Source organism: Chiloscyllium punctatum, chromosome 16 (genome assembly GCF_047496795.1).
Source record: "Chiloscyllium punctatum isolate Juve2018m chromosome 16, sChiPun1.3, whole genome shotgun sequence".
Lineage (NCBI taxonomy): Eukaryota > Metazoa > Chordata > Chondrichthyes > Orectolobiformes > Hemiscylliidae > Chiloscyllium > Chiloscyllium punctatum.
In genome coordinates, this window is record NC_092754.1 from 40,040,249 (window position 1) to 40,066,545 (window position 26,297).

Genomic DNA, 26,297 nt, shown 5'->3' on the forward strand with positions numbered 1-26,297 from the left:
CAACTTAGACTGTGCACCACAATCGCAGTGTGCGTAACCTGACCATAGTGGAACTGAATGTCGTCATCTGCCTGGATTTTTGCCAAAAATAAGATATCTGACCATCTGGTTAAGTAATTACTAATTGCAACTATGTTAAGGTTTCAAGCACATGCACAGTCACTAGTCAGCATTGAAAATCTGCCTAGAGTACAAAAAAAACCCACAAACAATTAAGTGCAACAACATGCAATCATGAGATAATCTGTACACTGGGTCACTTTACAAACTGGCTAGGAAGAGATGCAGGTGAATTATTCCAGCTCCAAATTCCAACTTGGTGCAGCAGTTACATGTAAGCAATTCAACTTCAACACTTCACAGTCATTGGCCAAGTCTAAAGTAAGGCAGTTTTTAACAGACAACAGTGAGGAAGTTACTGTCGGAAATTCCCGTTACATTCAAATGAAAACTGTGCTTTGGAAAGATCACCGTACAACATTTCAGCACCCAAGAATTTTCACAACTAAGGTCTAGTAAATAAAGTAGAAATGTGTGCATTTTCAGTCACCTGTTATTGAATCCTTTAGCCAATGTTGTCAAAAATCACTTTCAATTGTCCTAAGGCTAGACTGCCATGCTCTCCTTGCACTTATCCAAAACTCCAGCTGCCCTATAAGCCTTTTTTTTAAACTATATATTCACTCATGGGGTGTGGGTGTCGCTGGCTGGTTAGCATTTATTGCCCATCCCTAGATGCCCTTGAGAAGGTGGTGGTGAGCTATGTTCTTGAACCGCTGCAGTCCATGTGCTGTACGTTGATCTACAATGCCCTGAGGGAGGGAATTCTAGGATTCTGAGCCAGCATCAGCGAATGAACAGGAATATATTTCCAAGTCAGGATAGTGAGTGTTTTGGAGGAGAATTTGCACACAGTGGTCTTCCCACATATCTGTTGCTCTTGTCTTTCTCGAGCAAAGGAGGATACAGCATAAGGTGAGGCCCTTCAGTCCTCCAGACCTGCACCAACACATTTTGCCCTTCCATACCAGGGATCACTTACAGGATCTATATCCCTCTATCGCCTTCTTATTCATGCATTCATCCAGCTGCTTCTTCAATGCTGCTGCTTCCACCACCTCTTCTGGTAACACTTTCCAGGCACTCACCACCCTTTGTGTTGTCACAAAGCTGGTCCCTTTTTTGTCTAAAATGCTGTTCCTCTTCTCAAGGACAGTGTGTCTTCTGTATTTTTCAGAGGGATCATAAAACCCTTCCGGCTCCAAGGTGGCTAATTTGGTGATGAAAAAAGGCCTTTGAGAGTTACATGTAAACAGATATGTAAACAGATATGTAAACAGATGAGACTTCAAGCCAAAGTGGTCATGTTTTAGAAGTGACCTGTATAATGAAAGGGAGTGTTCAGCTCTCTAGCTGAACGGTTCAGTCCGGAACTAATTAGGAGTTCAGTTGTGTGGAAACAGGCTGCTAGACACGCTCTTTCTGCTCTTCTAACTTCAATCTGTAAGCATCTGTTTCAGTTTTACTGTATTTCATGGGGTTTGCTTATTGGGACTGTTGTGTATATTCGGAATAGCATAATCAGTCTAGTTTGAATAGACTGAGTTCTGTAGGGGATGTTTATTCTGTTCGTTGTGTTTCATTGTGTAATTTTGTTAATAAACTTTTGTCTGTTTTAAAACCTAGCAGTCAACCTAGCTAACGTACTCCAGATAATTTTCACTGTACACTTACCAAAACAAATTGCAAAGTTATGGTCTGGGCTGCCTGCTTAAGAATGTTTTGAGTGGTCTGGCCTAGTCCATAACAATGTAAAAAACTTGCCTCACACATCTCTTTTAAACATCCCCCTAGCACCTTGCCACTGCCTGGTACTTACATGGAGGTAATGTTACTTGTCATTTGTCAGCCTCCAGGGTTTTGTTGCATCCAAACACTACTATCCCAGCATCCAAGCAGTCATGAATGCTGCTGAACATTGGTAAACATCCCCATCCCCAATCCCATTTTGGAGGGAAAGTCACCGATGAAGCATCTGAAGATAACAGGGCCATCACTATGAGGAACCCACTTAGAGATCTCCTAGATCCAAGACAATTGATCTCCAATAAACACAGACTGCAGATGCTGGAGATCAGAGCTGAAAAATGTGTTGCTGGAAAAGCGCAGCAGGTCAGGCAGCATCCAAGGAGCAGGCGAATCGACGTTCTGGGCAGAAGCCCTTCTGCTGCACTTTTCCAGCAACACATTTTTCAGCTCTGATCTCCAGCATCTGCAGTCCTCACTTTCTCCTAGTTGTTTTTAACCTACTGTGAATCCTCTTGCAAGGATGCCTTCCTTGAAGAAGCTCTCTTCCTCAGAAGGGCTTATGCCCGGAACATCGATTCTCCTGCTTCTTGAATGCTGCCTGACCTGCTGCGCTTTTCCAGCAACACATTTTTCAGCTCCAATAAACACAACCACAATATGCCAGGTATGGCTCCAATCAGCTAGGACTTTGTCCCCTGACACCCACTGATTTCAGTTTTGGAGGGCATGGTAGGTCTACGGGACTAAATTATTAACAGTGACAACTACATGGTCTTCATACAGAGGGAGGATAGAGATGCAGAGGTGGCATAAGCAAGGTGAAATATTGGGCTTAGAGAGCAAGGGGTACTGGTGCGGAGCAAGTTTAATGTGGTGGGTCTCCATATGGGAATAAATGGACTTTCATGGTAGTACATCTAAAAGGGATCAGGATGACTCTCGTCACAGGGAAAATCTGGGAATAGATATTTGGACACAGATGTCAATTATTTAATACATTGAAAGGTTTCTAAGATACGTGCTCAGCAAAATAACGGTGAAGAAAGGACAATCTGGAGATTTCCCTGAAGTCACAGAATGAGACACACTGGCATTTCAACCGCTGAATGAAGAAGCGAGGTGGCTATCAAGACACTTTGCAGTGAGTGCAGTATTGTAAAACTACAATGTCTTGATCAAGTACTGCAAAGAGCAAATGACTAAGTGCAATGATCCTATAACCAAATATTGCCTGAAAATGGTCACAAAGCAGTAACATTGCGTTGCACAGACAGCTGTGAACTGTGTTCTCGGTGATCTGGCATCTCTGCGCACATTCTTGTAGAGAAGTATCCAATCACTGGGCAGTAAATAAAAATAGGCTCAAAAAGCTCCAATGCAAGATTGAATAAGTAACTAGTATCCTCTTTTAGTCAGATAGTATATTGGTGTACATGCTCAGCTCAGAAGTCTGGGTACCTGTTTAGTGGTGACTAAACAGGTACCCAGACTTCTGAGCCGAGCAAACAGCTATTTATTTTAGTAGGTAAAATACTTTAATTGTAAAATAATATAAATGCACACTTTCAATGATTAATGAAGAAAACTGCAAAACAAAAGCTGCAGTATAATGTCTTCTCAATAAAGCAATATGATTGACTACTACGGGTTACATAGTACTGTACAGCACAGGAACAAGCCCTTCAGTCCACACTGTTATGCCAATCATGGCGCCAAACTAAACTAATCCCTTCTGCCTGCCCTGGGTCTATATCCCTCCATTCCGCGTTCATTCATGTGCTTATCAAAACGTCTTTTCAATGCCCTTATTGTATCTGCCTCCACTACCACCTCTAGCAGTGAATTACACATTCCTACCAGTCTAAAATACAATCTTGCCCTTCACATCTCACCTTAAATGCATGCCCCCTCCGATTCTGTATAGGACCCAGAAAAATTAGAGGGAACACTGCTAGTGGCAAGACAGAGTGTAGTGATGACAGTGGCCACAGAGTTGTATTTCCTGCCATCACTTGCTGCTCAGTAAATGTCAGCTACAACTAGAAATTGGCTAGGACAACCCTCAAGGTGGGTAGAGTTAGCTTGGTTTGATGTGCATAACATGGGATCCAAGTCTATTGGATGCTAAGACACTGAAAGGGCAAATAGGTGAAGTATATTTTTGTAAACGTCAGCTACCTTTAATTTACCATAATTTCACCATCCATTTATAATACATGCAGAGTAAACGTGCTTAAGGTTCAAATGTTGGTCAAACGTGATATGCACCATGCCATTTGTGCTAGCAACTGAATGTTTGGCATCTCACCATCTCAATGATACAAAAGCAACAGCAATGATTTAAAAAGTGAATGCTGGCAAAAAAACAATGCATAATTTGTGATCCATGCAAGGGTGCTGTTGAAAGTAGAGACAATCATTTCATTATCTGTCATGTTAGATTTATAATGGGCACACTTTTAGATATAATGAGTCACTCACATAGTCAGTGAAGCACCTTCACCAGTTCCTGGTGGTGGAAATTGAATAAAGATTCGTGCATCTTGTGTCTTTCACTGTGTCTCACACCTGCACACACAAACACAATGGGTGCTGGGAAAAATATAAGCACTACCGCAGTTAGGCGGTAGTGTGGGGGTTAAAAAAAAAGAAAAAAAAAGCACCTTCACCAAGTTGCTGCACGTGCTGAAACTGACTGCATGATGGAGACATGGCCCTTGATATCAGATAATTACATATCTCAATGTGTACAGAAGTGTGTCTGGCCCGCATCTGCAGGCACAACCCACTGATTGTTCTCAGACCCAAGAACCTTTTTTTTACCTTATATTCCAGTACAGGTCAGTCAGCAATTTTCATGTGTCCATCCATTGGTGGGATGTTGGTCATTGTGGTGAAAGTGGATGCAGGAGGACCAGGACTGAAGGCAAGCCCAACAGCACCTAGTTTAGTAAGTCATCGCAATGGCAATCCCCATCAGATGACATTAGTTCCACAGGAGGACCAGAGATTTTCACCCTCAACTTTGTTTCCTAGAATGGTCAAGGAGCAGTGTTGTTGCTGGGGAAACTGATGGAAAAATGCTGGATGGGAGAGCAGAACCTAATGGATGCAGCAGTGGGAAGCCATCCTCTCCTGGTGTCCGTAAGGTGACAGTTGCCTTGAACTTCAACGCAACTAGTTTTTTTTCCAGGACGGGAAAAGCGATCTGTGAGGAATCTCTCTGCTGGCCACCCACAAATGCATCAGGGCAACAAGCAACACTAACTATGCAAGATCTTGGTTCATTTTGTTCACCGATGCCAAGATCTATGCTACAGCCCAGGCAGCATAATTCAGAGATGAGAAGTGCAGTGCTGGAAAAGCACAGCAGGTCAGGCTGCATCTGAGGAGCTAGAGAGTCGATGTTTCGAGCAGAAGCCCTTCATCAGGTATGTGGAGAAGGAAGGGGGCTGAGAGATTAATAAGAGCATGGGGGTGGGGCTGAGTGGAAGATAGGTGGGAAGGTAATAGATGGATACAGTGAGAGGTAATTGTAATAGGTTGGTAAGGAGGGTGGAGTGGATAGGTGGGAAGAAAGGTGGACAGGTAGGACTGTCAAGAGGCCAGTGCTGAGTTGGAGTGTTGGATCTGGGATGAAGTGGGGGGGGGGGGGGGTGGAGATTTGGAAACTGGTGAAGTCGATGTTGATGGCATGTATTTGGAGGGTCCCGAGGTGGAAGATGAGATGTTCTTTCTCCAGTTGGTGGCTGAGTTTGGTTTGGTGATGGAGGTGGCCCAGGACTTGCAAGTCCAAAGGAGGGGAGTAGGATGGTGAGTTGAAGTGGTTATCAACAGGGCAGCGGAGTTGTTCGGTGCATGCATCCCACAGATGCTCCCCAAGTTGATGTCCTGTCTCCCAGCATAGAGGAGCCCACATTGAGAGCAACAGATATAAATGATGTGGGTGGATATGCAGGAAAATCTCAGCCAGATTTGAAATGATTCTTTCGAGCCTTAGACACAGGTGGTGGTGGTGGGGGGGGGTAAGAGGTGGTGTGTCCGCAGGTTTTACACCTCGTGCAGCGGCAAGGGGAGTGTGGAGGGTGAGTTCATGGGGGCCGTGGACCAGACGAGGGAGTCACAGAAGGAACGGTCACATCTCTGACTGTAAGTGGTGGAAATGGCAGAAGATAACGCACTATATCTGACTGTAGGCGGCAGAATTGTAGAGGATAATGCGCATTTTCCTCCACCATTTCTGCCACCTACAGTCAGACTGCACCAAAGATATATTTCCCTTCCCACTCCTATCTGCATTCAACAGAGACCATTAATTCCATGGTTCCCTCATTAGGTCTACGCCCCCACCAACCCACTCTCCATCTTCCCTTGCCACTGCAGAAGGTGTAAAACCTGCGTCCACACCTCCCCCCTCACCTCCATCCAAGGCCTTAAACGATCATTTCAAATGTGGCTTTAAGAAGACCATAGAACTAAACTGTAGGATTCATCATAAGGAAAGGGTTCCATTTGATTAATGGACAGATTTATTTATGTTGCCACTTTCTGGAGATATATGTCCACTACCCTGGCAGCTAGCATGCCATCTTCTGGAGTACTCTTGTGGATCTGGTGCATTTGAGGTTCTGGGTGCTTCATAAAGCTCGTTACTGAGGTTCAAGGGCTACCGACTGCAACCATAGCTGATTACATCATTGCACAATCCCAAAATGAATGCAAAATGCAGATATGAAAGTGCACATTCTTAAATCAGGCCTTGGTGTAACAGATGATATAGCTGCTGAAGATGCTGTTCTTCTGCATGAACGATCTGGGATGTCCTTCCAACGTATTCTAGAAGAGAGGAGTGCCACATCATCCTGCACACGCCATACAGATTTGACACATCAATTTGAATTGCTAATTGTCAGAATTATCTGCAACCAGCTTTGTGCTCATGGGTTTTTGCTAACTTGGGACAGTCAGAGGGGATAGATTGGATGCAATATTAAAATACTAAGATCGCAAATTAATATATTTCGACAATTAGTATTCACTTGGTAATGTTTGTGAGCTTATGTTCATGTGAAAATTGGGAGTCAAGCCCCAAGTTAAATACATGCCCATATATCCAGATATTTCACATTTAGAACCATGCTGCACGAGAGAAGACAAGGCAAATTAAACTTGGATTCGTCAATGGAATGACTTCTTCCGCCATGAGACTCGAATTAGTAATTACCAGACCAGCAACGAAACAAAAGTGCGTGTACAGCTAGTTCTTCTGTAATATGGTGGTTGCTTTCTTATGCAACTCCACAATTATAGAAAAATCATGCTTTAGAAAAAGCGCTTAAAAGAGTTGGCAATGTAATCGCGTTACAGCCAACACATTTTAAAAGTCAGCACTTTAGAAACTGTATCCCCAATTCATCAATCACGTTACAGCAGATTAACGAAACATGCATTACAGCAAAACAACCTGTACAATTCATATTACTGAACTGTATAAGGACAGCTTGTTTGCAGCAATGAGGGGAGTAGCCTGAGAGAGCTCGTGGCGCTAAGAGCTGGTGCTGCTACTCTGCTAATGGTCTTAAAACCTTAGCTCAAGCCTGGCTTATAGGTAACTATGTTTTGGTATGACATTGATGCCATTGGTAAACAAAAAGGTAACAATTTAAACTAAACTGTCTGTCAGAGTTTTATACCACAGAGTACAATCTCTGGGATGAACCAAGAGAGGCTTACAGGTCGAGTCCATCAGGGATTCCCTGAGTCGTCTCGAATAGGTACTTTAACAGAGGAGCAAGAAAGTGCAAATACTATTATACCTTAGAAGGCCCAACTTTGCACAATTCCACCAATACTCCACTGTCAACTGCATAATACCATTTCTTAGACCCATTGTTTAATGGGTGTAATTATCCACAAGTTGGAACGTAGGGATAGAAACAGCCATTTAATGCTTGAATGTGTTCTGCCATTCGTCAAGATCATGCATTCCAAAGAAGAGAAACCTTGAGACTCAAAATCTGTTTTTCTCTCTCTACAGATGCTACCAGACCCAAACTTTTCATTTCAGATCATGGCTGACCTGTGGCTGAACTCCATACAACTGCCACTAACTACTAGGACACAGACATAAAATGAAAGGGGACAAGTTTAAAGGAGATATGAGAGGGAAGTTTTTTTTTTACATAGAGGTAAGTGCCTGGAATGCACTGCTCAAGGTGGTTAGAAGCAGACAGAATAGCAATGGTTAATAGGCATCTTGACAGAAACATGATTAGGCAAGGAATAGAAGGATACTGACCACATATAGACAAAAAATTTTTAGTTTAGGAAGGAGTCATGTGTCGGCACAGGCTTGGTTAACTGAAGGACCCATTCCAGTGCTTTGTGCTTGTTGCCACATATCCTTAAAACCACTGGTTCATAAAACTCTATCAACCTCAGTTATAAAATTAACAACCAATCTAGTATCAACTGCTATTTAGACGACTGTTCTAAAGTTTTATGCATTCTGTGAAAGCATTTCCTAATTTCACTCAAACATTTTACTGGTTAGGAAATCTTCGTACCCGACTTCATGGATTCAAAGAAGTGGTACGGTGTAGTAGGCAGCCTGTCGGCCCATCATGCTTGATAACTGAGTATCATTATCTCATTTTCTTTGAGATCATAAAACAGTTAAATTACCTCAGAGGCCTGTAAGATCCACAGTATGTAAGTTTGCAGGATCATTCCAAAACTCCTTCCAACATTTCCTTCCGAACACAATGCCAGGACTACTCTCAGTACTAAAACTTGTACAGTTGAAGTTCTATTCCCTTGCATTTGGCCCTCCAGAGTCATGGAGGGATGCAGCATGGAAACAGGCCCTTCTACCCAGATTGGTACATGCTGCATCCATAGCCCTTGAAACCCTTCCCATCCATACACCTATCCAAATGTTTTTTAAAATGTTGCTATAATACCTAAAACAACCACTTTCTCTGGCAGCCCATCCCATATCCAGTACACACCAATCTCTGTGTGAACAAGTTGCCCCTCAGGTCCTTCTTAAATCTTTTCCCTCTCACCATAAACTTATGCCCTGTACCTTTCAATTCTCCATCTCCAGGAAAAAGACTGCATTCATCCTATTGTTGGCCCTCATGATTTTATATACCTCAATAAGGTCACTTCTCATTCTCTTATGTCCCAAGGAATAAAGTCCTATCCTGGCCAACCTCTCCCTATAACTCATGCCTATTAGTCCAGGCAACATCCTCATAAATCTTCTTTGCAGTCTTTCCAGATTAACTATGTCTTTCCTATATCAGGGTGACTAAAACTGCACACTATGCTCCAAGATGTGGCCTCACCAACAACTTATACAACTGTAACAATGTCCCAACTCTCATGTTCAATGCCTCAACCAATGAAGGGCAGCACGCTAAATGCCTTCTTCAACATCCTACCTACCTGTGACACTGCTTTCATAGAACTACATACTTATACTCCTAGGTCCAACTGTTGCACAACACTCCTCAGGACCTTATCACTTACTGTTATAAGTCCTAGCTTGGTTTGACTTTCCAAAAGTGCAACACCTCACACTTCTGTATTGAACTGCATTCACCAATCCTCAGCCCATTTCCCCAGCTGATCAAGATCCCTGTGTAATTTTTGCTAACCTTCCTTGCTATCAATACCACCTCCTAATTTTGGACCATCTGCAAACTTAATCATCCAGATCATTTATGTAAATAACAAGTAACAAAGGTCCCAGCACAGACCACTGTGGCACACCACAAGTCACAGGCCTACAGTCTGAGGAACAACCTTCAACAATCACGAAATGGAATGCCAGAATTCTGTTTATTTTTTTTCATTTTTCTCTTTACCAGTTCATATTTTAGTTAAGATGGAATTGGACAGAGATCTGAGAGTAGAGAAACAGAATGAACTTAAGAGACCAAATAATCTGCGTTGATGCAACTGTGACTCTGCTAGACACCACTTATTAGCGTCTCTTTCGTACCTGACTATTTCAACCCTTTCATCATTTGGAAAATAACTCTTTCCTATCCTTTTTACACCCTAAGTGGAATTTAATTTGGCAAATATGAAGACCTATCTCTCACAGTTTTGTACATCCACTGAACCTCTTTGTAATATTATTATTCATCTACATGCCACCCATCATTGCGTCATTAGCAAATCTGGATATTTGCCTTTTGCTTACATCATTTGAGTTGTTAATAAATATGGTAAACTACTGTAGCTCCGACATATCCATGCAGAGCATCAACAGTCACATGCTGCCAGTTAAATATCTGCCCATTACCCCTATGTGGGATCTTGTTGCTCCAAGAAGTTCTTAACAAGATCACTAATTTCTAAGTGCTCACTTCTGTCATGACTTAGTCAGTGCATTCAAGTGTGGTTACTCTGGCTTATTTCAACTGCTCACAAAAGGAAACAGTGTAAATTACATTGGAACAATTATTCATAACTCCCATTAGCCGGTGACACAGACTAGTTAAACCAACTGAATTAGAAGAAAATCTTCTAGGAGAAAGTGAGAACTGCAGATGCTGGAGATCAGAGCTGAAAATGTGTTGCTGGAAAAGCGCAGCAGGTCAGGCAGCATCCAAGGAGCAGGAGAATCGATGTTTCGGGCATGAGTGCTTCTTCAGGAAGGAGCCCTTCTTCATGTATGCCTGAAGGAGGGCTCATGCCCGAAACATCGATTCTCCTGCTTCTTGGATGCTGCCTGACCTGCTGCACTTTTTCAGCAACACATTTTCAGCTCTGAATTAGAAAAAAGGCAAGCTTGAAAAGCTGAACATCCACTCCACCCACTCACTCACTCACCCCCAACCAATGCCCAAAAAATGCATCAAGAAATTCTATTAACACTTTCATATCTTCGTAACAAAAAAAACCTGGTTGAAATTGTTCAAATCATCCTTTGTGTGATTCAGAATTGTCACAAAACAAACAGAAAGAAACCCATGCTTTTGCCACCAACATATCCATGAAATTTCAAATCTCATGACTAAAAGCAAAATGTTATCTGATACTTCAAATTATCGTACAGCAATGCAAACAAGATTGCTTTAGAGTTTTGGCAACCATAATCATATTTCGTGCTGATTGCACCCTTCCTAAATCATTATCTCATCACAGGACCTAGATTAACACTAGACTCCTTTCAAATATCACAATTATTTTCTATTTGCTATTGTATTTTTATACACCCAAACTGTTACACAACTAAATCCCCCATAACCTGAGCTCCTCCTGTATTAATGTGTGCCCACTTTGTGACTCCAGACCACAGCCATCACTTCCACTTTTACTTTTTGTGGAAAGTGGTCCAGGTATGTCCTGTAAACAAAAAGGCAGGACAATTCCAACCCAGCCAATTACCATCGCATCAGTCTACTTTAAATCATCAGTAAAGTAATGGAAGGTGTCATCTAACAGTGTTACCAAGCAGCACCTGCTCAGCAATAACCTGCTTACTGATGCCCCAGTTTTGGTACTGCTAGGGCCACTCAGCTCCTGACCACTTGACAGCCTTGGTTGAAATATGGTGAAAACCACAAAGTTCCTGAGGTGAGGTGAAAATGACAGCCCTTGACATCCAGGCCACATCAAAGAGTCTGGCAACAAGGAGCTTTAGCAAAACTGGAATCGATGGGAATCGGAGGCAAACTTTCTGATGGTTGGAGACAGACCTAGCACATAGGAAGACAGTCGTGGCATTGGAGGGTCAATCATCTCAACACCAGGACACCTCTGCAGGAATTTCTCAGAGTAGTGTCCTAGGCCCAACCGTCTTCAGCTGTTTCAACAAAGACCTTCCCTCCATAAGGTCAGATGTGGGGATGCTCACTGGATGAATACACAATGTTCAGCAATATTCACGACTCTTCAGGTGCTGAATCGAACAACCACCCCTGGACATTCAATGCTTTATTATCACTATCTCCCACTATCAATTTCCTGAGGGTTACCACTGACCAGAAACTCACCTGTTCTGGCCATATAAATAGAGTCTACAAGAGAAAGTCAAAAGCTACGAATACTATGGTGAGTAACTCCTTCCTGACTCCCCAAAGCCTGTCCACCATCTACATGGCACAAAGTCAGGAGTGGGATGAAATACACCCCCACTTGCCACCTCCAACAATCCTTAGGAAGCTCGGCATCATCCGGTAGAAAGAAGTCTGCTTGTTTGGCAACAAGCATAAGCAGTCACTTCCTCGACCACTGGCATTCAGAAGCAGTGCGTACTATCGCAAAGATACATCAGAGAAATTCACCAAAGATTCTTAGAAGATCACCAAATAGGGCACCACAGTGGCTCAGTAGATAGACTGCTGCCTTACAACACCAGGGACCCAGGTTCGATTCCATCCTCAGGTGACTAATTTTGTGTGGAGTTTTCACATTCTCCCAATGTCTGTGTGGGTTTATTCTGGGTGCTCATGTTTCCTCCCAAAGTCCAAACATGTGCTGAATAGGTGGATTAGGAAAGGCAGGGTTAGCATAGGGGGATGGGTCTGGGTGGGATGCTCTTCAGATTGACAGTGTAGACTCAGTAGGCCGAATGGGTTGCTCCCATGCCGTTGGGATTCTCCTTCCAAAGCTATGACCACTTCCATCTAGAAGGACAAGGGCAACAGATAGAGTGAAAAAAACCTGCAAGTTCCCGCCCAAGCCACACACAACCCTAACGTGGAAATATATCTCCGTTCCTTCACTGTTGCTAGGTCGAAGACCAGGAATTCCCTACCTCCACTGTGGGTCGAATAGCACAAGGACTGCAACAGTTCAAGGCTGAAGTTCACTACCACCTTCTCAAGGGCAACCAGGGATGGGCATTAAATGCTAGCCAGCCAGCAATGCCCACATCCTGAATAAAAACCACCACTGTTCCTATATTCACAACATTTCTGTAGCTACAGAATTTGCTTGACAACACCTTTACCTTCACTGTTCACGTCCTAAACCCCAGCAAAACTCCATCTCACTCTGGCTACGTACCTGATTTAGCCATCACTTTGGCATCAAGTCAAAGGAATGCAAACTTGAAAATGTATGGCAGACTGATTTAGTCATCCACCACCAGATCTGGCAGATCCACTTAAAATACTAAAGGGTAAAGTTGCTCAGATAACTGGATGGTTTCCAGGAGAGAAAATTTTCTTAAGCTCCTTTCCTTCACTTCTAACAATAAGCATAAGGAGGTCATGCACTTCTGTCAGAGAAATTGAGACAATCCAATCAACTGAGCCTGACACGTTCCACCCTTCAGCCAAAATCACCTGACCAAATTTCCTCGAATGCACCTGCCTCAACCGCAAATTTGCATCTTTCTCTTGTTTCCCATCCATCTATCCTCGGAGTTCATTTTTTCCAGAAGATCCATTTCCTGTTCCCTCAATTGGGAACGGATAGCTCAGCCAAATTCTCCTCCTGACCCATATATTTGCAGATACTGTTAGCAGTTGTCTTTGAATGTTGTGCCTTCTCTCCTTTAAATCTGCTGTCATCACCCCTCCTTCAAAATAACCCATGGGATCAGAATAGTTAGGTAGTTGCTTTTGACTGGCATGGACATGAAGGGCTGAAACGCCTTTTTCTGTACTGTAGATCTCTATGACCCCATTGACATTCCAGCCCCTCAGCAACCTCCTTTTGCTTTTCAAAGGTCTTGACTGCGCTGCCATCTTTTAAGTCTCCTCTCATCTCATCCCGAACTAATGCCTGAATCCCTCCAAGTTTCTACCACACCACAGTAGCTGAAAGGCTTTCAAAATCACAATGATATCCTATGTAATATGTTCAAGTAATGTTACAAAGGTGGAAATAACAAAGAAACATTCCACAGTTATTTTAGTTTATCTGTCTGCAGCCTTTGACAGGGTTATACATCTTTCTGTTCCAACACCTCTCTCACCTGGTTCCAATTCTTACTGTTCTAACCATGGGCAGAAAATCCCTTGCAATGGCTTCATTTCATATTGGGACATTATGTCTAGTATCCTCCAGAGATCGATCATTAGCCATCCTATAGATAATTTGTCTCATGAGCATAAGAGGTATAGTTAGTAAGTTTGCAGATGACACCACAATTGGAGGTGTAGTGGAGCGAAGAAGGTTATCTCAGATTACAACGGGATCTTGATCAGATGGGCCAATGGGCTGAGAAGTCGCAGATAGAGTTTAATTCAGATAAATGTGAGGTGCTGCATTTTGGAAAAGCAAATCTTAGCAGGACTTATACACTTAATAGTAAGGTCCTAGGAAGTGTTGCTGAACAAAAAGACCTTAGGGAGCAGGTTCATTGCTCCTTGAAAGCGGAGTCGCAGGTAGATAGGATAGTGAAGAAGGCGTTTGGTATGCTTTCCTTTATTGGTCAGAGTATTGAGTACAGGAGTTGGGAGGTCATGTTGCGGCTGTACAGGACATTGGGTAGGTCACTGTTGGAATATTGCGTGCAATTCTGGTCTCCTTCCTATCGGAAAGATGTTGTGAAACTTGAAAGAGTTCAGAAAGGATTTACAAGGATGTTGCCAGGTTTGGAGGATTTGAGCTATAAGGAGAGGTTGAATAGGCTGTGGCTGTCAGAGCATCAGAGGCTGAGTGGTGACCTTATAGAGGTTTACAAAATCATGAGGGTCATGGATAGGATAAATAGGCAAAGTCTTTTCCCTGAAGTAGGAGAGTCCAGAACTCCCCTACTCCAGGGAGGGGTACTACAGGGTATAGGTTTAGGGTGAGAGGGGAAAGATACAAAAGAGACAGAGGGTGGTACGTGTATGGAATGAGGTGCCAGAAATAGTGGTGGAGGGTAGTACAATTGCAACATTTAAAAGGCATCTGGATGGGTATATGAATAGGAAGGGTTTGGAGTGATATTGGCCAAGTGCTGGGAGGTGGGGCTAGATTGGGTTGGGATATCTGGTCGGCATGGACGAGTTGGACAGAAGGGTCTGTTTCCGTGCTGTACCTCTCTATGACCCTACGTACGTTGCACCTGAACTACACTAATGAAGCACAGTGGTGTTTTCATACATACACTCAACTCAGCACCAGCTCTCTGCTAACCTCCAAGTTGGCGTATTTTCCAATTTTCAAAATATAATCAAGGTTATCTTCTGAATTTTTTAAATATACTTTTTTCTTATTTAAAGGCAAGTGTAAGGCAATGTATTCCAAAAGGAGAAAGTAAGGAGTGCAGAGATCAGAGTCAAAAAGTGTGGCAGTCGAAAAGCACAGCATGTTGGGCAGCATCTGAGGAACAGGAGAATCGATGCTTCGGGCATAAGCCCTTCATTGGAGGGGGCGGGAGGGCGGGGGGAAGAGCGCACATGTGTGTGCACATGCGCATATATGTGGTGGGTGCGGAGGCACTGAGGGATAAATACAGAGGGATGGGGAGATGGTAGCTGGGAAGGTGATAGGCAGATGCAGATGGGGGCTGATGGTGATAGGTCGGAAAGGAAAGTGGAGCAGATAGGCGGGATGGAAGGTGGATGGGTAGGACAGTTCAAGAGGGCAGTGTAGAATTGGAGGGTTGGATCTGGGATGAGACGGGAGGGGAATTGAGGAAACTGCTGAAATCGACATTGATGTCATGTAGTTGCAGGGTCCCAAGGTGGAAGATGAGACATTCTTTCTCCAAGCCTTGAGCGGCTAGGGTTTGACGGTGAAGGCGACCCAGGACTTGCACATTCTTGGCAGAGTGGGACAGAGAGTTGAAGTGGTCAGCCACAGGGCGGTGGGGTTGTTTGGCGCGTGTCTCAGAGATGTTCTCTGAAACGTTCGACGAGTTGGGTGTCCGATCTCTCTAACGTAGAGGAGACCACATCAAGAGGAACAGACAGAATGGATGAGGTGTTTGGAACATGCAGGAAAACCTCTGCCAGATGTGGAAGAATTCTTTAGACCCTTGGATGGAGGCGAGGGGAAAGTTGAACTTGACCCAATTCATTCAGGCTGCTTCCATTGTTCCGACTTTTTTTTAAAAAAGGCCTCACTAGCTGTTTACTTTATTGGTTATGGAACAGATTGCTCTGCACCTCTGCCTCAACCTTTCTCCCCAAAGAAAAAATGGACAAAATACACCTCTTAAAGCCATAATATCGTCACACCATTCTTAGGTCAAAATACTAGAATTCCCTTCTTAACAGCACTATGAATGTTCCTACTCTCCTGCAGCAGTTCAAGATGGCAGCTCACCACCTTCTCCTGGGCTATTGAAGATGGACAACAAATGTTGGGTTAGTAACAATACCCACATCCCATGGAAGAATAACAAAATTGCTTATCCAACTTCCCTTAGCAGAGAAGCAAAGCTTCCTCCAATTAAATATAGGAAAGATCTCCACTCCAAACTCATGTCCCCAACTATTTGACTCCATCTCTCTCTCTCTGGCAACAGTCTGAAATTAAATCAGTCTGTCTGTTTGCATCCTTGCTGCATTTGATCCGAAGATGCATTTCAAATCTCATGCATACCATCCCTAAGAACACCTATTTCCACCTCCATAACATTACTTGACTTCTTCGATTTGAGTTCTTTTGCTGCTGTAGACCTCATCTATGCCTTCATTACCTCTAGATTCGACTATGTCCATGTAATCTAAGCTGGAGCCCAACTCAGTAAAAACCAGGGTCATCAAAAACTCTGCCATCCACATTTTAACTCTCAGAATCCCATTCCCTAAGTTACATTGGTTCCTCGTCAAGCAACATCTTGATTATAAAATTCCCATCTTTATTTTCAAATCCCTTCATTGCCTAATCCTTTTCTATACTCTCCTCCAACCCTTCAATATTCCAGGATAACTGCACTCCTCTAATGCCAGTGTTAACCAATCTGGTATGGCTAGCCGTGCCTTCAACTGCCTAGACCCAATTTACTGGAGAACTCTGCTACCACTTACTTCCTTGCTTCCCTTCTTTAAGAAAATCCTTAAAACCTCTCTCTTCAAACATGCTTTTGGTCATCTGGCTTAAATGTTGTATGTGGCTTTGGGCCATTCTTTGTTTTGTGCTGCACTATGGTACATTTCATTAACAATGCTGGCTACCAGTTGTTGTTTGGTAGTCCTTTTCGCAGAACATAAAATCTCACTAAAATAATCCCATGAACAGCTCATTTAAACTGAAGCACAGTCCTTACATACATCAGTATTTCACAATACAGTAGTCTCAATATTCCATGTCAATCAAAACAATTCTTAGTTCAAATATCCATCCATACTTTAAGTACAGGAAACAATCCTAACAACAATAACTAATTGTCATATGTACAAATATAGTCGATTCGGGACAGCCAGCAAGAATTTCTTAAGAAAAAAAATCATGTTTAACTAACTTGGAATTTTTTTGAAGAGGTAACAGAGAGGGTTAATGTAAGTTAGTGCTGTTGATAAGGTGTACGTTGACTTCCAGAAAATGCTTGATACAGTGTCACACAACAGACTTGAGAGATGTTATAGATCACAGAACATACGGGGACAGTATCAACAGAGATATAAAACAGACTGAGGGATAGGAAAAAGAGTAATAGTCAATGGATACTTTTCAAGTTAGAGGAAGGTTCGTTGTGGAGTTCTCCAATGGTCAGTACTGGAACCCTTATTTTTCATAATTTATATTAATGATCTCAATCCTTATGTGCAGGGAAGAATTTCATATTTACAGACATTACAAAACCTAGAAGCATTGACAAGTGACTGGGCAGTTAGTTGCCAGATGATGCTCAATTTAAGTGCAAGGTGATACATTTTGGTGGACAGAATATAAACTCAAGGGTATGACTCTACTAGGTGTGAAAGTGCAGGGATCCTCTTGTGTACATGTAATTAAGTCACTGAAGATAGCATAGCAGGTGACAAGCAGAGTTAACAATGCTTACTGTACCATAGGTGTTATTAATAAGGACCTAGAGTAAAACATCAAGTCGCCAAATTCCAAGAGCTGCTCTCTTGTTAGAGTGGCAATGGCTAGCAGTTTAACCGGAGGGTGACCATGCCTCAGCTAAGGGGAGAGATTGATAAGGAGCGTCCTTCATGGTAACAGCAGCCAACATGGGAATTGAATCCACGCTGTTGCCATCACAAACTAGCTGCCCAGCCAACTAAGAGTACAAACCAAGGTTATACTGAACTTTTGTAAATCACTAGTTCAAGCTCAGCTGGAATGCTGTGCAGAGCTCTGGGCTCCATACTTTAGGAAGGATGTGAACACGATTGAGAAGGCATAGAAGAGATTTATAAGAATAGTTTCTGGTCGTGAGAAGCTCTCATTCTGAAGATAGCTTGACTAAAGCGAAGAAGAGTCACTAGGCCCAAAATGTTAACCTTGATTCTCTCCACAGATGTTGCCAGACCTGAGTTTTTCCAGCAATTTCTGTTTTTGTTTCACTTTCCAACATCCACAGTTCTTTTGGTTTCTTGGTTAAGGTGAAACTGTTTTCGTTCTTGTAAGGAGATCAAGAACTAGAGGGCACAGATCTGAAGTTATTTACAAAAATAGTAAACATGATGTGAGAAAAAACCTTTTCACAGAGGAAGTGGTTTAGGAAGTATGATGGAGACAGGTTCAAATGAGTATTCAAATGGAACTGGACCATTATTTCAACAGAATGGTGTGACAGGATTGAGAAAATGGGGAGAATGGCAATAAGTCATGCAGCTCATTTGGAAAGCCAATGGCATCACAGCTGGGTTCCATTTTTATACAGCTGCATACAAAAGAGAGAAGGTAATTTGAAAACAACTAATACTAATCATTTGATCAAGTGAATCTTCCAAAAACCACATTCAAACTGGAAAAAATTACTCTGGCTTGTTGTGGTACTGGAGAGGTAAAAAAAACTTTGCAAATAGATAGAAGTTTTAAAGCGCTTGGAGATATTGTAAAGACTGCAATAAAATCTACAGATGAGCACCTGAAATGTCATAACATTCAAGGCTATGGGCCAAGTGCTGGAAAATGAGATTAGTCTAGATAGGTCAATGCAGACTCAATGGGCAGAAGGATCTTTTCTGTGCTGTATGATTCATTAAACCACCAATAACCAAGAAACACCCAATTATGTTCCAGCAGAATGGCTTTTATGGGTAAAGCAATGATCCAAAACACACATATTGATTTATACCAAATAAAATCAAACAAGGACAGATTTCATCAGCATTTTGGAGAGAATATGGTGTTAGCCAGTGGTGTCATCTCAACCTGAGCCAGGAGGCCTAGCTTAAAGTCGCAGCTGCTCCAGAGATATGTCGTACATAACTGAACAAGTTGATTAAAAATATCTATGATACCACCAATATAGGTAACTGAATGCAGAAGTTAAACTGCACTGACTGAACATTCTGGAAGTGGGTGGGGACAACAAATTAAACTATTATTCATCTCTTCCATTCAGAAATGCTTTCATAAGCCATCCCCTAAAGCTAGGTATGTCACACCCACATTGTGTTGGGAATCACTGAGTCAGGAAATCGTCTGCATTAACGATTCCGCAGGATTAGGGCATTTACATTTGGATTATCTCACAAGATGATCTTATCCTAGCATTGTACCTCAGGTAACATGTGACTGTGAGGGAGTGGCTGGGCGTTATCTTGAGTGGCATGTGACTGTGAGGGAGTGGTCAGCGTATGTGTGAGCATGACCAACTGACCTGTATAAAGGGGATGTGTTTTCTTTCTTTAGGGCCTCTGGCTCGACTTTGCATGCCTGCAAAGAGGGCCAAAGGGATCACCCAGCTTGTACAGGCTTTAATAAAGTTTAACTGTTTGCAGCAGTTGGTGTGCATGAATTACACCTCGTGTGAAACCTCGAGAAAAGAACCTAATAAGGGGCAAAGAAATTCAGGGACATGAATGGAGAAGGCAAACATCTTAGAATTAATAGCAGGACATAAAGAAATCCAATCAATTTTTGGGACAATAAATCATTTACAGTAAATCCCTGTTTTAACTTTTAGGATTTCAGGCTGCTTTAATGTCACTTTTTATTGGGACTGATATGGAGTATTATTTCATAGCAAAAAACCCCTACAGTGTGGAAACAGGCCATTTGGTCCAACAAGTCCACACCAACCCTCTGAACAGTATCCCAACTCAGACCTATTCACCTATAATTCCCCTGATTAAGCGCCTGGCCTACACATCCCTGAACACTATGGGCAATTTAGCATGGCCAATTGACTTAACCTGCACATCTCTGGATTATGGGAGAAAATCCACGCAGACACGGGGAGAATATGCAAACTCCACACAGGTGGTCGCCCAAGTCTTGAATCAAACCCAGGTCCCTGCTGCTGTGAGGCAGCAGTGCTAACCACTGAGCCACTGCTGCTGTCTTTTTGTGATGGTTTTGACATTGAACAGGTTGCATTGTTCTATATCATTTTGTAGCAGCCAAGGAATGGCAGAAGCTGCCAGTATGCGGAAGCATCCCGAGGAAGTGATTGAAAGAGATAGAGTGCAGGAGAGGATGGAATCTGGAAAGCAAGTGAAAGGGATTGTCAGAGAGCTAAGTGGGTGGTGAGCGAGAAACTTAGTGGGCAGAATTATCAGGCAGCTAGGAGAGGTCAGGACTGGGAGCCATGTAGTAAACTTGCATATTTATGTCTTAAATTTACTTCATTTTGAAATTGGTTTCATTCGTCAGTATAGATAGTGGAGTATTTCAACTTGCAAAGCATAATGTTTGAGTTCACTTCTGATGAGAAGAGTCCTGCAGATATCCAACTGTAGCTTTTACACCAGGTTAATGCCCAAACCAGAGGCATTTCAAGGTGTTTCATTCAATGTTTCACTTTTTACTATTACAAATATAACTTAAAACGAGGACTTACTGTAATTAGACTTTGTATGATCTGTTGTGAATACAAATGCTCCTAACCACTTAAAACAGAAGGAATTATTTGACTTAAGTAAAAAGATTAATAGTAGATAAACAAAGGGAAAATTAGAGACAGGGTTGTGGATCAATGCATTTGCATCAAATTACGCAGGTGATCTCAACATTTCAGCATGCTGTGCAGTTAGCATGGACTTCATTCTGTATCATATGCACTAACAACAGAACATAGCATTGCCAGCTTATATACACCTATAGGTAGTTCTCCTATAACGTGCATTAAACACGACTTGATTGTAACGTGATTTGTGAATTGCGGACCTTTTCTTTTATAAAAAGCAACTCCTGTTCGCTGTTACGTAATTCCATTCCCAGCACTAACTGAGCAGCAAAGGCCAGCCTCAGAGTCCTCTATCTGCAAAATGCAAATTCAATGTGTTCAGCTAAAACAGGAATGCAATCAGTTATGCAAGCCGTGAAACTGGGAATTGTAATATACGTTTCGAAGGAATTCTATTTAAAACCAGGGAGAATCTGGAGGACTAGACTTCTGTGTCGGCATCACGTGGTTAGTTGACTCGCTGCTTGCTGGTGGAGAGCCTCATGAAAGGCACAGTGCTATAGTCAGTGATTTTAGTGTTAAAGTGTTAAATTCACTATATTATTACATTAAAATAAGGTTTACTTAGACTGTGCTATTGTTTGTGTTAGGCTAATTACTGCTTTTGTTTCGATTTTTACTGACATTTTTGGCAGTTCATCCTGAACCATTTTTCCAATCAGTCCCATTACGTATATTGTGCAATTTTCTATAACACTGTCACACAGGAATGCAACTACCACAAAAAACAAAAGGATACTCTGCAATGTTTTAAACACTATTCAGCACCACACCTCCCCCTACCCAGGTCTACAAAACCAATCCCCAACTTAATCAAGTGGCCAGCAGCAGAGCAAGCCCTCCAAAAGACATGTGTGACGGTTCCCCTGAACATTCCCCCAGTCTAGTTATGACAGATTTTCCAAGCCAAGGCACAGGTTATTACAAAGACAGAAGTCCACCAAATGGTAGATATTTCTTAACATTGAAAACTGGTGCATGAAAATATAAAATTCAGGTTTTAAAATACTTAACATATAGACGAAAGTACATGTAATGTCCCTCAGAAAGACTGGATCTGATAAACAACATCTTTCTGAATACCACATTTATGACTGCCTTTAAAAAATATAAAAGGATTTTTAAATGTTTTGAATGGACACCTTTCCCATCTTTTTATGCACTTACAGATGAAAATGCATTAAACAAAAAAGAAACAGACAAACTCCCACTTTTCCACTTTGTTTGGAAGAATAATATAACCACAGTTACAGAGTATAACAACTTCCACAACTTCCCAAAACACATTAAACTAAATGGGCACTTTTCAGGCAGAGTGCCTGTTGAAATGTGGACGGTATAGCAGCCAATCTGTATACAGGAAAATGGCACAAACAGCAATTTAAAAATGATCAGTTTTTTTACTACTAGAGGAGTAAATTTTGGCTTGAACAAATTAGAGCTCCTCTACTCTTCTTTGAAAGCATGCCCATGAATTTCTTTGCGTTCATCTAAAGGGCATAGTTTAGGATTTATTGCTAAATTTGCTTATGATAGATAGATAGTTATGACAAGCACAACATTTGCTGCAATTTTGTTTTGCTGCTGAGCAGATCTTCAGGGTCCATTCACAGAAGAGCTATCAGAAGCAGAAGCCATTCATCAACACCCAGAGGACTCCTGCAGATATTCCTAAAAGCTATTTAGCTTACCTGCAGAAGTATATCGAGTGAGGTGGTAAAAATTTGGTATAATGTGGGAAAATGTAAAATCAGCAGGAATGGAAAGGCAGATCATTGCTTAAATGGAGAGAAATTTGAGATACAGAGGGAATTGGATGCCCTGGATTGTAAACCTCAATGGGTTTGTAGCCAGGTTTAGCAAGTGATCAGGAAGGGAAATGGATTATAAAAGTTTGGCCACAGTTGTACAAGGTATTGGTGAGACCAATTTACAGTACATTTTTAGTTTCCTTATTTGAGAGAGACAACTGCATTACAAATACCTCAAAGAAGATTCATTTTATTGACTTCTGGGATGGGGGAATCTTCTTAGCAAAGGTTGGACAGTTTGGATCTATATCCATGAAGTTTAGATGAGGGGTTGTCATAGTTAAACATATAAATATCCTGACAGAACTTGACAGGATGATGCTGAGAGGATGATTCCCTCCTACTCTCTCAGTATGCGGAGGACATAGTTTAAAAATAAGGGGTCACCCATCTAAGACGAAGGTGAGAATTTGTTCCTCTCAAAAGGCTGTCTCTCTGCAACCTTCCTTCCCCAAAGAATGAGTGTAGAGTCACTGAGTATTTTTAAGGCAAAGGCAAATAGATTATTGCCTAACAAGGACATCAATAAGTATTGGGAAGTCGGGTTGACGCCACAATCAGACTGGCAATGAACATGTTAAGTGACAGAACGAGCTCAATTGGGGTAAATTCCTGCTCCAAATTCATATTTTTCTGTTAACCTCTCATCCGAAAAATGGCAGACCTCTTGCAGTTCAGCACTACCTTAATACTGCACTAGAGTCTCAGTCCAGATGAGGGTTGCCCAATTTCTTTGGACGACGGCCCACATTTCAATTTTTTGCCTCTGCGAGGACTGGTGTGCAAACTTCAGGCAGATAAGTTTTGCCAGATCAATAAACATTATTTCAGGGGACAAAAATCAATTTTAAAGCAATAATTGATTCAATGAGAAACCAATAAAATTAACCATTAAGAAGGTGCTGAGTAGCAAAGCCAACTTTAAAAATAACTGTAGTTTACTTTCCAATTATGAAGCAAAGCTAGAGAGAGAGATAGACTATAGCCAAGTCCTATGCACCAATGAAGAGGCAGGGAATGAAGGCTGATCTTAAACATCAACCTTACATTAGGCTTGCAATGTACACCCCAAGATACTTCACATGAAAACGGGGACCAGAAGCATATGCGCTTTCATCTTGGATTTTTTGGGGGGGATTAGGTTAATCAGAGGGAGGAGAAAATTGGGTATGTGTTCATCTCTCGCAGTCTCACAGTTCGTCCACATTGTCCCTTTCCCAGTCTGGTATGCACTTGCTGCCTCTCTTCTGCACTCACCTCCCAGCCCTTCATCTCTCTCAATAATGGGTTTATCAACAGAAAATCAAGTAGAGAAATGGTTTGTGATTGGGGGAGTACCACCTTGTCGATCTTTCAGCTGTAGTTCCTGCATTTGGAACCTGAGCAGCTGGCTGTATACAATCACAAAATCCCTACAATGCAGAAAGAGACCATTCAGCCCACCGAGACTGCACTGTCCTACTGAACAGCATCCCACCCACACCCACTACCCCACTCTATCCTAGTGACCCCTCATTTACCATGGCTAATCAACCTAGCTGATATATCCTGGACACTATGGATAATTTAGCATTTACCTATCCACTTAACCTGCCCATCTTGGAGTGGGAGGAAACTGGAGCACCCAGTAGAAATGCATGCAACACAGGGAGAACAGTAATCCAAGCTTGGAATCGAACCTGGGTCCCTAGCACTGTAAGGCAGCAGTACTAAACAATGTGCCACTAACAACACACATACAGCACACTGGCAGGCCTCTCAGTAATCTTCAGCTGCCTGCCAAATAACCCTAGCCTAGACTTTTCTGCATCCTTGGATGGGGTCTTGAATCCACATCATTCTGATAGGAGAGATTGTACTATCGAAAGGGTCATAGCTAGGACCTACAGGAGTCCCTTTACTTGAGAAATAGATTAATATCCATGTTTTACTTGTGGAGAACATCCTCCACTATTCCAAGTACTTTAAGTGTTATTATTCTGCTGTTCTTAAAGCTTCCTATAACCATGTCATTCCCTGCAGTCAGAAGGAAAGGCTAGTAAACAGCATAAATCATTACGTTAAATGGCAGCACTGAACTTACTGACGTTAGCTACTAGAATTTAATTTATATATCTTAAAATGCAAGCACAGTGCCTTTCCTCAAAGTGGAAGAACAGATCTAGGATTGACCAAATCTTATATGCATTCCAGTACTGGACTTTCAATAGTTAGAATTCACTGTTTGAACTTGGTTTTGTATACTGAAACAAAAATTATGAAGCATAAGCATACAAAGATAATTGATTTTAGCATCATATACTTTGAGGCAAGAAAACTGAACATTCAAAGTCCACCCTTAATAAGTGAAACAAGAATCGCTTAAAATGGTTTCATCACTCAAAATTCTCTGTAGGACCTCCCAAATGATTTACAATTAAAATGATTCAAAAGACTTGTTCCCCCTCCCCCATCCTCAGCAAACTCCCAGAAAATTCAAGAGAAACTTTAGCTTTTTGAGGCTGTGCCAGAACACAGGACTCCACAGCTAACGCACAATGGCAGGCTGACAAAATATGCAAATATTCCGGAAACTCTTTAGTATGACAGTGACCCTTCCCTGACCACAGTATTGTTACTATGAGGTAATGTGTTAATAATTGGCACTCATTTTCCCAGCTCTAACTTATGATAATTGACAAGAAACCACATGACTAAACTGATTTGAAAGCAGCATTAACTCAAGAAAGAATCCAGGGAAGCTACTAGTATCTTAAATGCAACAGCCTCCTTTGGTTTTTAATATTTTCAATTTTCAGCTGCAAGTACGGGTCAGGTAAACAGTCACCTGGTTGCATAATAGAAAAATAAGCATTAACTACTTTGGAAGCTTCAAAAGTACATTGCGTACTCAAACGCTGTGCTTCGATAAAGACTGGCAGTGCACTTTCTGCATACAAAAAAGTTCATACTCTATTAAAATATACTTCAGATAAAATGTTTCTCCCCATTTTCTACTATGACCACTCGCTAGCTGATCACCACCTGCATCTACCCTCCCGTCAGTCATCTATTCCTAGCCCACCCTCTTTTGTCAGCCCCACAACGCACTGCAGACCTTTGCACCAGACCTGAGACAGCATAACCAGTGAAATGAGATGTTGGAACTATGACTGAGCAGCAAGGGCTTCGGGCCAGAATTCCCCTGTACAAGACTGGACTGGGCCAATGCAAGTGGGTTCTTTGGCTTGGAGTTTCCTGAGGAACTAATATGATTTTAAGGATGGCCAAGTGTCTGCCAATAGACTATGTCCACTAGGGAGCAGAGAACTCTATATTTTGCTTCATCTCTTCCTCTTCAATATTTGATACACACTTAGCCATATTATACAACTTTTGATGGCATCCACAGTCCAAAGATGTGCACGTTAGGTGAATTAGCCATACTAAATTGCCCATAGATCAGTGTTCAGGGATGTGTAAGTTACGCACATTAGTCAGGGTTAAATGTAGAGTAATAGGATAGGGGATTGGGTCTGAGTGGGATACTCCGACAGTCAGTGTGGAGTTGTTGGGCACACTGTTTCCACGCTGTAGGGATTCTGTGATTAAATGGCCAATTATGTTTTCTTTTGATTTATTCACCAAAGATCCTTAGACAGTTCCTTCAAAACCCATGGCTATTTCCAGCCGAAGGACAAGGC

At 42.1% G+C, this 26,297-nt stretch overlaps 1 protein-coding gene across 23 annotated transcripts in view; it reads right to left on the reverse strand.

Annotated features, from left to right (window-relative positions):
- LOC140487166 (eukaryotic translation initiation factor 4 gamma 3-like) overlaps nucleotides 1-26,297 on the reverse strand; it is a 354,817-nt gene that overhangs the window by 282,017 nt on the left and 46,503 nt on the right. The gene's annotated exons all lie outside the window — the stretch shown is intronic.